This window comes from Coregonus lavaretus (assembly GCF_964263955.1).
Source record: "Coregonus lavaretus genome assembly, contig: HAP1_SCAFFOLD_3988, whole genome shotgun sequence".
NCBI lineage: Eukaryota > Metazoa > Chordata > Actinopteri > Salmoniformes > Salmonidae > Coregonus > Coregonus lavaretus.
In genome coordinates, this window is record NW_028157496.1 from 6,645 (window position 1) to 19,742 (window position 13,098).

Consider the following 13,098-nt stretch of genomic DNA (forward strand, 5'->3'; position numbering starts at 1 on the left):
TCTGCTCTATATGTAGTCTCTTATCAGTCTCTTATCAGTCTCTGCTCTATATGTAGTCTCTTATAAGTCTCTGCTCTATATGTAGTCTCTTATCAGTCTCTTATCAGTCTCTGCTCTATGTGTAGTCTCTTATCAGTCTCTGCTCTATATATAGTCTCTTATCAGTCTCTGCTCTCTATGTAGTCTCTTATCAGTCTCTTATCAGTCTCTGCTCTATATGTAGTCTCTTATCAGTCTCTGCTCTATATGTAGTCTCTTATCAGTCTCTTATCAGTCTCTGCTCTATATGTAGTCTCTTATCAGTCTCTTATCAGTCTCTTATCAGTCTCTGCTCTATATGTAGTCTCTTATCAGTCTCTGCTCTATATGTAGTCTCTTATAAGTCTCTTATCAGTCTCTGCTCTATATGTAGTCTCTTATCAGTCTCTTATCAGTCTATGCTCTATATGTAGTCTCTTATCAGTCTCTGCTCTATGTGTAGTCTCTTATCAGTCTCTGCTCTATATATAGTCTCTTATCAGTCTCTTATCAGTCTCTGCTCTATATATAGTCTCTTATCAGTCTCTTATCAGTCTCTGCTCTATATATAGTCTCTTATCAGTCTCTGCTCTATATATAGTGTCTTATCAGTCTCTGCTCTATATGTAGTCTCTTATCAGTCTCTTATCAGTCTCTGCTCTATATGTAGTCTCTTATAAGTCTCTGCTCTATATGTAGTCTCTTATCAGTCTCTTATCAGTCTCTGCTCTATGTGTAGTCTCTTATCAGTCTCTGCTCTATATATAGTCTCTTATCAGTCTCTGCTCTCTATGTAGTCTCTTATCAGTCTCTTATCAGTCTCTGCTCTATATGTAGTCTCTTATCAGTCTCTGCTCTATATGTAGTCTCTTATCAGTCTCTTATCAGTCTCTGCTCTATATGTAGTCTCTTATCAGTCTCTTATCAGTCTCTTATCAGTCTCTGCTCTATATGTAGTCTCTTATCAGTCTCTGCTCTATATGTAGTCTCTTATCAGTCTCTTATCAGTCTCTGCTCTATATGTAATCTCTTATCAGTCTCTTATCAGTCTCTGCTCTATATGTAGTCTCTTATCAGTCTCTGCTCTATATATAGTCTCTTATCAGTCTCTGCTCTATGTGTAGTCTCTTATCAGTCTCTGCTCTATATGTAGTCTCTTATCAGTCACTTATCAGTCTCTGCTCTATATGTAGTCTCTTATCAGTCTCTTATCAGTCTCTGCTCTATATGTAGTCTCTTAACAGTCTCTTATCTGCTCTATATGTAGTCTCTTATCAGTCTCTTATCAGTCTCTGCTCTATATGTAGTCTCTTATCAGTCTCTTATCAGTCTCTGCTCTATATGTAGTCTCTTATCAGTCTCTTATCTGCTCTATATGTAGTCTCTTATCAGTCTCTTATCAGTCTCTTATCAGTCTCTGCTCTATATGTAGTCTCTTATCAGTCTCTTATCAGTCTCTGCTCTATATGTAGTCTCTTATCAGTCTCTTATCAGTCTCTTATCAGTCTCTGCTCTATATGTAGTCTCTTATCAGTCTCTTATCAGTCTCTGCTCTATATGTAGTCTCTTATCAGTCTCTGCTCTATATGCAGTCTCTTATCAGTCTCTTATCAGTCTCTTATCAGTCTCTGCTCTATATGTAGTCTCTTATCAGTCTCTGCTCTATATGTAGTCTCTTATCAGTCTCTGCTCTATATGTAGTCTCTTATCAGTCTCTTATCAGTCTCTGCTCTATATGTAGTCTCTTAACAGTCTCTTATCTGCTCTATATGTAGTCTCTTATCAGTCTCTTATCAGTCTCTGCTCTATATGTAGTCTCTTATCAGTCTCTTATCAGTCTCTGCTCTATATGTAGTCTCTTATCAGTCTCTTATCAGTCTATGCTCTATATGTAGTCTCTTATCAGTCTCTGCTCTATGTGTAGTCTCTTATCAGTCTCTGCTCTATATATAGTCTCTAATCAGTCTCTTATCAGTCTCTGCTCTATATATAGTCTCTTATCAGTCTCTTATCAGTCTCTGCTCTATATGTAGTCTCTTATCAGTCTCTGCTCTATATGTAGTCTCTTATCAGTCTCTTATCAGTCTCTGCTCTATATGTAGTCTCTTATCAGTCTCTTATCAGTCTATGCTCTATATGTAGTCTCTTATCAGTCTCTGCTCTATGTGTAGTCTCTTATCAGTCTCTGCTCTATATATAGTCTCTTATCAGTCTCTGCTCTATATATAGTGTCTTATCAGTCTCTGCTCTATATGTAGTCTCTTATCAGTCTCTTATCAGTCTCTGCTCTATATGTAGTCTCTTATCAGTCTCTGCTCTATATGTAGTCTCTTATCAGTCTCTTATCAGTCTCTGCTCTATATGTAGTCTCTTATCAGTCTCTGCTCTATATGTAGTCTCGTATCAGTCTCTTATCAGTCTCTTATCAGTCTCTTATCAGTCTCTGCTCTATGTGTAGTCTCTTATCAGTCTCTGCTCTATATATAGTCTCTTATCAGTCTCTGCTCTCTATGTAGTCTCTTATCAGTCTCTTATCAGTCTCTGCTCTCTATGTAGTCTCTTATCAGTCTCTGCTCTATATGTAGTCTCTTATCAGTCTCTTATCAGTCTCTTATCAGTCTCTGCTCTATATGTAGTCTCTTATCAGTCTCTTATCAGTCTCTTATCAGTCTCTGCTCTATATGTAGTCTCTTATCAGTCTCTGCTCTATATGTAGTCTCTTATCAGTCTCTTATCAGTCTCTGCTCTATATGTAGTCTCTTATCAGTCTCTTATCAGTCTCTGCTCTATATGTAGTCTCTTATCAGTCTCTTATCTGCTCTATATGTAGTCTCTTATCAGTCTCTTATCAGTCTCTGGTCTATACGTAGTCTCTTATCAGTCTCTTATCAGTCTCTGCTCTATATGTAGTCTCTTATCAGTCTCTGCTCTATATGTAATCTCTTATCAGTCTCTTATCAGTCTCTTATCAGTCTCTGCTCTATATGTAGTCTCTTATCAGTCTCTGCTCTATATGTAGTCTCTTATCAGTCTCTTATCAGTCTCTGCTATATATGTAGTCTCTTATCAGTCTCCGCTCTATATATAGTCTCTTATCAGTGTCTGCTCTATATGTAATCTCTTATCAGTCTCTTATCAGTCTCTGCTCTATATGTAGTCTCTTATCAGTCTCTGCTCTATGTGTAGTCTCTTATCAGTCTCTGCTCTATATATAGTCTCTTATCAGTCTCTGCTCTATATGTAGTCTCTTATCAGTCTCTGCTCTATATGTAGTCTCTTATCAGTCTCTTATCAGTCTCTGCTCTATATGTAATCTCTTATCAGTCTCTTATCAGTCTCTGCTCTATATGTAGTCTCTTATCAGTCTCTGCTCTATATATAGTCTCTTATCAGTCTCTGCTCTATGTGTAGTCTCTTATCAGTCTCTGCTCTATATGTAGTCTCTTATCAGTCTCTTATCAGTCTCTGCTCTATATGTAGTCTCTTATCAGTCTCTTATCAGTCTCTGCTCTATATGTAGTCTCTCAACAGTCTCTTATCTGCTCTATATGTAGTCTCTTATCAGTCTCTTATCAGTCTCTGCTCTATATGTAGTCTCTTATCAGTCTCTTATCAGTCTCTGCTCTATATGTAGTCTCTTATCAGTCTCTTATCTGCTCTATATGTAGTCTCTTATCAGTCTCTTATCAGTCTCTTATCAGTCTCTGCTCTATATGTAGTCTCTTATCAGTCTCTTATCAGTCTCTGCTCTATATGTAGTCTCTTATCAGTCTCTTATCAGTCTCTTATCAGTCTCTGCTCTATATGTAGTCTCTTATCAGTCTCTTATCAGTCTCTGCTCTATATGTAGTCTCTTATCAGTCTCTGCTCTATATGCAGTCTCTTATCAGTCTCTTATCAGTCTCTTATCAGTCTCTGCTCTATATGTAGTCTCTTATCAGTCTCTGCTCTATATGTAGTCTCTTATCAGTCTCTGCTCTATATGTAGTCTCTTATCAGTCTCTTATCAGTCTCTGCTCTATATGTAGTCTCTTAACAGTCTCTTATCTGCTCTATATGTAGTCTCTTATCGGTCTCTTATCAGTCTCTGCTCTATATGTAGTCTCTTATCAGTCTCTTATCAGTCTCTGCTCTATATGTAGTCTCTTATCAGTCTCTTATCAGTCTATGCTCTATATGTAGTCTCTTATCAGTCTCTGCTCTATGTGTAGTCTCTTATCAGTCTCTGCTCTATATATAGTCTCTAATCAGTCTCTTATCAGTCTCTGCTCTATATATAGTCTCTTATCAGTCTCTTATCAGTCTCTGCTCTATATGTAGTCTCTTATCAGTCTCTGCTCTATATGTAGTCTCTTATCAGTCTCTTATCAGTCTCTGCTCTATATGTAGTCTCTTATCAGTCTCTTATCAGTCTATGCTCTATATGTAGTCTCTTATCAGTCTCTGCTCTATGTGTAGTCTCTTATCAGTCTCTGCTCTATATATAGTCTCTTATCAGTCTCTGCTCTATATATAGTGTCTTATCAGTCTCTGCTCTATATGTAGTCTCTTATCAGTCTCTTATCAGTCTCTGCTCTATATGTAGTCTCTTATCAGTCTCTGCTCTATATGTAGTCTCTTATCAGTCTCTTATCAGTCTCTGCTCTATATGTAGTCTCTTATCAGTCTCTGCTCTATATGTAGTCTCGTATCAGTCTCTTATCAGTCTCTTATCAGTCTCTTATCAGTCTCTGCTCTATGTGTAGTCTCTTATCAGTCTCTGCTCTATATATAGTCTCTTATCAGTCTCTGCTCTCTATGTAGTCTCTTATCAGTCTCTTATCAGTCTCTGCTCTATATGTAGTCTCTTATCAGTCTCTGCTCTATATGTAGTCTCTTATCAGTCTCTTATCAGTCTCTTATCAGTCTCTGCTCTATATGTAGTCTCTTATCAGTCTCTTATCAGTCTCTTATCAGTCTCTGCTCTATATGTAGTCTCTTATCAGTCTCTGCTCTATATGTAGTCTCTTATCAGTCTCTTATCAGTCTCTGCTCTATATGTAGTCTCTTATCAGTCTCTTATCAGTCTCTGCTCTATATGTAGTCTCTTATCAGTCTCTTATCTGCTCTATATGTAGTCTCTTATCAGTCTCTTATCAGTCTCTGGTCTATACGTAGTCTCTTATCAGTCTCTTATCAGTCTCTGCTCTATATGTAGTCTCTTATCAGTCTCTGCTCTATATGTAATCTCTTATCAGTCTCTTATCAGTCTCTTATCAGTCTCTGCTCTATATGTAGTCTCTTATCAGTCTCTGCTCTATATGTAGTCTCTTATCAGTCTCTTATCAGTCTCTGCTATATATGTAGTCTCTTATCAGTCTCCGCTCTATATATAGTCTCTTATCAGTGTCTGCTCTATATGTAATCTCTTATCAGTCTCTTATCAGTCTCTGCTCTATATGTAGTCTCTTATCAGTCTCTGCTCTATGTGTAGTCTCTTATCAGTCTCTGCTCTATATATAGTCTCTTATCAGTCTCTGCTCTATATATAGTGTCTTATCAGTCTCTTATCAGTCTCTTATCAGTCTCTGCTCTATATGTAGTCTCTTATCAGTATCTGCTCTATATATAGTCTCTTATCAGTCTCTTATCAGTCTCTTATCAGTCTCTGCTCTATATGTAGTCTCTTATCAGTCTCTGCTCTATATATAGTGTCTTATCAGTCTCTTATCAGTCTCTTATCAGTCTCTGCTCTATATGTAGTCTCTTATCAGTCTCTTATCAGTCTCTTATCAGTCTCTGCTCTATATATAGTCTCTTATCAGTCTCTGCTCTATATATAGTCTCTTATCAGTCTCTGCTCTCTATGAAGTCTCTTATCAGTCTCTTATCAGTCTCTGCTCTATATGTAGTCTCTTATCAGTCTCTGCTCTATATGTAGTCTCTTATCAGTCTCTTATCAGTCTCTGCTCTATATGTAGTCTCTTATCAGTCTCTTATAAGTCTCTGCTCTATATATAGTCTCTTATCAGTCTCTTATCAGTCTCTGCTCTATATATAGTCTCTCATCAGTCTCTGCTCTATATGTAGTCTCTTATCAGTCTCTGCTCTATATGTAGTCTCTTATCAGTCTCTGCTCTATATGTAGTCTCTTATCAGTCTCTGCTCTATATGTAGTCTCTTATCAGTCTCTGCTCTATATATAGTCTCTTATCAGTCTCTGCTCTATATGTAGTCTCTTATCAGTCTCTTATCAGTCTCTGCTCTATATGTAGTCTCTTATCAGTCTCTGCTCTATATGTAGTCTCTTATCAGTCTCTTATCAGTCTCTGCTCTATATGTAGTCTCTTATCAGTCTCTTATCAGTCTCTGCTCTATATGTAGTCTCTTATCAGTCTCTTATCAGTCTCTGCTCTATATGTAGTCTCTTATCAGTCTCTGCTCTATATGTAGTCTCTTATCAGTCTCTGCTCTATATATAGTCTCTTATCAGTCTCTGCTCTATATGTAGTCTCTTATCAGTCTCTGCTCTATATGTAGTCTCTTATCAGTCTCTGCTCTATATGTAGTCTCTTATCAGTCTCTGCTCTATATGTAGTCTCTTATCAGTCTCTGCTCTATATGTAGTCTCTTATCAGTCTCTTATCAGTCTCTGCTCTATATGTAGTCGCTTATCAGTCTCTGCTCTATATGTAGTCTCTTATCAGTCTCTGCTCTATATGTAGTCTCTTATCAGTCTCTGCTCTATATATAGTCTCTTATCAGTCTCTGCTCTATATGTAGTCTCTTATCAGTCTCTGCTCTATATGTAGTCTCTTATCAGTCTCTGCTCTATATGTAGTCTCTTATCAGTCTCTGCTCTATATGTAGTCTCTTATCAGTCTCTTATCAGTCTCTGCTCTATATGTAGTCTCTTATCAGTCTCTGCTCTATATGTAGTCTCTTATCAGTCTCTGCTCTATATGTAGTCTCTTATCAGTCTCTGCTCTATATATAGTCTCTTATCAGTCTCTGCTCTATATGTAGTCTCTTATCAGTCTCTGCTCTATATATAGTCTCTTATCAGTCTCTTATCAGTCTCTGCTCTATATATAGTCTCTTATCAGTCTCTGCTCTATATGTAGTCTCTTATCAGTCTCTGCTCTATATGTAGTCTCTTATCAGTCTCTTATCAGTCTCTGCTCTATATGTAGTCTCTTATCAGTCTCTGCTCTATATGTAGTCTCTTATCAGTCTCTTATCAGTCTCTGCTATATATATAGTCTCTTATCAGTCTCTTATCAGTCTCTGCTCTATATATAGTCTCTTATCAGTCTCTTATCAGTCTCTGCTCTATATGTAGTCTCTTATCAGTCTCTGCTCTATATGTAGTCTCTTATCAGTCTCTTATCAGTCTCTGCTCTATATGTAGTCTCTTATCAGTCTCTTATCAGTCTATGCTCTATATGTAGTCTCTTATCAGTCTCTGCTCTATGTGTAGTCTCTTATCAGTCTCTGCTCTATATATAGTCTCTTATCAGTCTCTGCTCTATATGTAGTCTCTTATCAGTCTCTGCTCTATATATAGTCTCTTATCAGTCTCTGCTCTATATGTAGTCTCTTATCAGTCTCTGCTCTATATATAGTCTCTTATCAGTCTCTTATCAGTCTCTGCTCTATATATAGTCTCTTATCAGTCTATGCTCTATATGTAGTCTCTTATCAGTCTCTGCTCTATATGTAGTCTCTTATCAGTCTCTTATCAGTCTCTGCTCTATATGTAGGCTCTTATCAGTCTCTGCTCTATATGTAGTCTCTTATCAGTCTCTTATCAGTCTCTGCTATATATATAGTCTCTTATCAGTCTCTTATCAGTCTCTGCTCTATATATAGTCTCTTATCAGTCTCTTATCAGTCTCTGCTCTATATGTAGTCTCTTATCAGTCTCTGCTCTATATGTAGTCTCTTATCAGTCTCTTATCAGTCTCTGCTCTATATGTAGTCTCTTATCAGTCTCTTATCAGTCTATGCTCTATATGTAGTCTCTTATCAGTCTCTGCTCTATGTGTAGTCTCTTATCAGTCTCTGCTCTATATATAGTCTCTTATCAGTCTCTGCTCTATATATAGTGTCTTATCAGTCTCTGCTCTATATGTAGTCTCTTATCAGTCTCTTATCAGTCTCTGCTCTATATGTAGTCTCTTATCAGTCTCTGCTCTATATGTAGTCTCTTATCAGTCTCTTATCAGTCTCTGCTCTATATGTAGTCTCTTATCAGTCTCTGCTCTATATGTAGTCTCGTATCAGTCTCTTATCAGTCTCTTATCAGTCTCTTATCAGTCTCTGCTCTATGTGTAGTCTCTTATCAGTCTCTGCTCTATATATAGTCTCTTATCAGTCTCTGCTCTCTATGTAGTCTCTTATCAGTCTCTTATCAGTCTCTTATCAGTCTCTGCTCTATATGTAGTCTCTTATCAGTCTCTGCTCTATATGTAGTCTCTTATCAGTCTCTTATCAGTCTCTTATCAGTCTCTGCTCTATATGTAGTCTCTTATCAGTCTCTTATCAGTCTCTTATCAGTCTCTGCTCTATATGTAGTCTCTTATCAGTCTCTGCTCTATATGTAGTCTCTTATCAGTCTCTTATCAGTCTCTGCTCTATATGTAATCTCTTATCAGTCTCTTATCAGTCTCTGCTCTATATGTAGTCTCTTATCAGTCTCTGCTCTATATATAGTCTCTTATCAGTCTCTGTTCTATGTGTAGTCTCTTATCAGTCTCTGCTCTATATGTAGTCTCTTATCAGTCTCTTATCAGTCTCTGCTCTATATGTAGTCTCTTATCAGTCTCTTATCAGTCTCTGCTCTATATGTAGTCTCTTAACAGTCTCTTATCTGCTCTATATGTAGTCTCTTATCAGTCTCTTATCAGTCTCTGCTCTATATGTAGTCTCTTATCAGTCTCTTATCAGTCTCTGCTCTATATGTAGTCTCTTATCAGTCTCTTATCTGCTCTATATGTAGTCTCTTATCAGTCTCTTATCAGTCTCTGGTCTATACGTAGTCTCTTATCAGTCTCTTATCAGTCTCTGCTCTATATTTAGTCTCTTATCAGTCTCTGCTCTATATGTAATCTCTTATCAGTCTCTTATCAGTCTCTTATCAGTCTCTGCTCTATATGTAGTCTCTTATCAGTCTCTTATCAGTCTCTGCTATATATGTAGTCTCTTATCAGTCTCCGCTCTATATATAGTCTCTTATCAGTGTCTGCTCTATTTGTAATCTCTTATCAGTCTCTTATCAGTCTCTGCTCTATATGTAGTCTCTTATCAGTCTCTGCTCTATGTGTAGTCTCTTATCAGTCTCTGCTCTATATATAGTCTCTTATCAGTCTCTGCTCTATATATAGTGTCTTATCAGTCTCTTATCAGTCTCTTATCAGTCTCTGCTCTATATGTAGTCTCTTATCAGTATCTGCTCTATATATAGTCTCTTATCAGTCTCTTATCAGTCTCTTATCAGTCTCTGCTCTATATGTAGTCTCTTATCAGTCTCTGCTCTATATATAGTGTCTTATCAGTCTCTTATCAGTCTCTTATCAGTCTCTGCTCTATATGTAGTCTCTTATCAGTCTCTTATCAGCTGTTTGGGGTTTTAGGCTGGGTTTCTGTACAGCACTTCGAGATATTAGCTGATGTAAGAAGGGCTATATAAAATAAAATTGATTGATTGATTGATTATCAGTCTCTTATCAGTCTCTGCTCTATATATAGTCTCTTATCAGTCTCTGCTCTATATATAGTCTCTTATCAGTCTCTGCTCTCTATGTAGTCTCTTATCAGTCTCTTATCAGTCTCTGCTCTATATGTAGTCTCTTATCAGTCTCTGCTCTATAAGTAGTCTCTTATCAGTCTCTTATCAGTCTCTGCTCTATATGTAGTCTCTTATCAGTCTCTTATCAGTCTCTGCTCTATATATAGTCTCTTATCAGTCTCTTATCAGTCTCTGCTCTATATATAGTCTCTTATCAGTCTCTGCTCTATATGTAGTCTCTTATCAGTCTCTGCTCTATATGTAGTCTCTTATCAGTCTCTGCTCTATATGTAGTCTCTTATCAGTCTCTGCTCTATATGTAGTCTCTTATCAGTCTCTGCTCTATATATAGTCTCTTATCAGTCTCTGCTCTATATGTAGTCTCTTATCAGTCTCTTATCAGTCTCTGCTCTATATGTAGTCTCTTATCAGTCTCTGCTCTATATGTAGTCTCTTATCAGTCTCTTATCAGTCTCTGCTCTATATGTAGTCTCTTATCAGTCTCTTATCAGTCTCTGCTCTATATGTAGTCTCTTATCAGTCTCTTATCAGTCTCTGCTCTATATGTAGTCTCTTATCAGTCTCTGCTCTATATGTAGTCTCTTATCAGTCTCTGCTCTATATATAGTCTCTTATCAGTCTCTGCTCTATATGTAGTCTCTTATCAGTCTCTGCTCTATATGTAGTCTCTTATCAGTCTCTGCTCTATATGTAGTCTCTTATCAGTCTCTGCTCTATATGTAGTCTCTTATCTGTCTCTGCTCTATATGTAGTCTCTTATCAGTCTCTTATCAGTCTCTGCTCTATATGTAGTCGCTTATCAGTCTCTGCTCTATATGTAGTCTCTTATCAGTCTCTGCTCTATATGTAGTCTCTTATCAGTCTCTGCTCTATATATAGTCTCTTATCAGTCTCTGCTCTATATGTAGTCTCTTATCAGTCTCTGCTCTATATGTAGTCTCTTATCAGTCTCTGCTCTATATGTAGTCTCTTATCAGTCTCTGCTCTATATGTAGTCTCTTATCAGTCTCTTATCAGTCTCTGCTCTATATGTAGTCTCTTATCAGTCTCGGCTCTATATGTAGTCTCTTATCAGTCTCTGCTCTATATGTAGTCTCTTATCAGTCTCTGCTCTATATATAGTCTCTTATCAGTCTCTGCTCTATATGTAGTCTCTTATCAGTCTCTGCTCTATATATAGTCTCTTATCAGTCTCTTATCAGTCTCTGCTCTATATATAGTCTCTTATCAGTCTCTGCTCTATATGTAGTCTCTTATCAGTCTCTGCTCTATATGTAGTCTCTTATCAGTCTCTTATCAGTCTCTGCTCTATATGTAGTCTCTTATCAGTCTCTGCTCTATATGTAGTCTCTTATCAGTCTCTTATCAGTCTCTGCTCTATGTGTAGTCTCTTATCAGTCTCTGCTCTATATGTAGTCTCTTATCAGTCTCTGCTCTATATGTAGTCTCTTATCAGTCTCTGCTCTATATGTAGTCTCTTATCAGTCTCTGCTCTATATATAGTCTCTTATCAGTCTCTTATCAGTCTCTGCTCTATATATAGTCTCTTATCAGTCTCTGCTCTATATGTAGTCTCTTATCAGTCTCTGCTCTATATGTAGTCTCTTATCATTCTCTGCTCTATATGTAGTCTCTTATCAGTCTCTGCTCTATATATAGTCTCTTATCAGTCTCTTATCAGTCTCTGCTCTATATATAGTCTCTTATCAGTCTGTTATCAGTCTCTGCTCTATATATAGTCTCTTATCAGTCTCTGCTCTATATGTAGTCTCTTATCAGTCTCTGCTCTATATATAGTCTCTTATCAGTCTCTTATCAGTCTCTTATCAGTCTCTGCTCTATATGTAGTCTCTTATCAGTCTCTTATCAGTCTCTGCTCTATATATAGTCTCTTATCAGTCTCTTATCAGTCTCTGCTCTATATGTAGTCTCTTATCAGTCTCTGCTCTATATGTAGTCTCTTATCAGTCTCTGCTCTATATGTAGTCTCTTATCAGTCTCTGCTCTATATGTAGTCTCTTATCAGTCTCTGCTCTATATGTAGTCTCTTATCAGTCTCTGCTCTATATGTAGTCTCTTATCAGTCTCTGCTCTATATGTAGTCTCTTATCAGTCTCTGCTCTATATATAGTCTCTTATCAGTCTCTGCTCTATATGTAGTCTCTTATCAGTCTCTGCTCTATATGTAGTCTCTTATCAGTCTCTGCTCTATATGTAGTCTCTTATCAGTCTCTGCTCTATATGTAGTCTCTTATCAGTCTCTTATCAGTCTCTGCTCTATATGTAGTCTCTTATCAGTCTCTGCTCTATATGTAGTCTCTTATCAGTCTCTGCTCTATATGTAGTCTCTTATCAGTCTCTGCTCTATATATAGTCTCTTATCAGTCTCTGCTCTATATGTAGTCTCTTATCAGTCTCTGCTCTATATATAGTCTCTTATCAGTCTCTTATCAGTCTCTGCTCTATATATAGTCTCTTATCAGTCTCTGCTCTATATGTAGTCTCTTATCAGTCTCTGCTCTATATGTAGTCTCTTATCAGTCTCTTATCAGTCTCTGCTCTATATGTAGTCTCTTATCAGTCTCTGCTCTATATGTAGTCTCTTATCAGTCTCTTATCAGTCTCTGCTCTATGTGTAGTCTCTTATCAGTCTCTGCTCTATATGTAGTCTCTTATCAGTCTCTGCTCTATATGTAGTCTCTTATCAGTCTCTGCTCTATATGTAGTCTCTTATCAGTCTCTGCTCTATATATAGTCTCTTTTCAGTCTCTTATCAGTCTCTGCTCTATATATAGTCTCTTATCAGTCTCTGCTCTATATGTAGTCTCTTATCAGTCTCTGCTCTATATGTAGTCTCTTATCAGTCTCTGCTCTATATGTAGTCTCTTATCAGTCTCTGCTCTATATATAGTCTCTTATCAGTCTCTTATCAGTCTCTGCTCTATATATAGTCTCTTATCAGTCTCTTATCAGTCTCTGCTCTATATATAGTCTCTTATCAGTCTCTGCTCTATATGTAGTCTCTTATCAGTCTCTGCTCTATATATAGTCTCTTATCAGTCTCTTATCAGTCTCTTATCAGTCTCTGCTCTATATGTAGTCTCTTATCAGTCTCTTATCAGTCTCTGCTCTATATATAGTCTCTTATCAGTCTCTTATCAGTCTCTGCTCTATATGTAGTCTCTTATCAGTCTCTGCTCTATATGTAGTCTCTTATCAGTCTCTGCTCTATATGTAGTCTCTTATCAGTCTCTGCTCTATATGTAGTCTCTTATCAGTCTCTGCTCTAT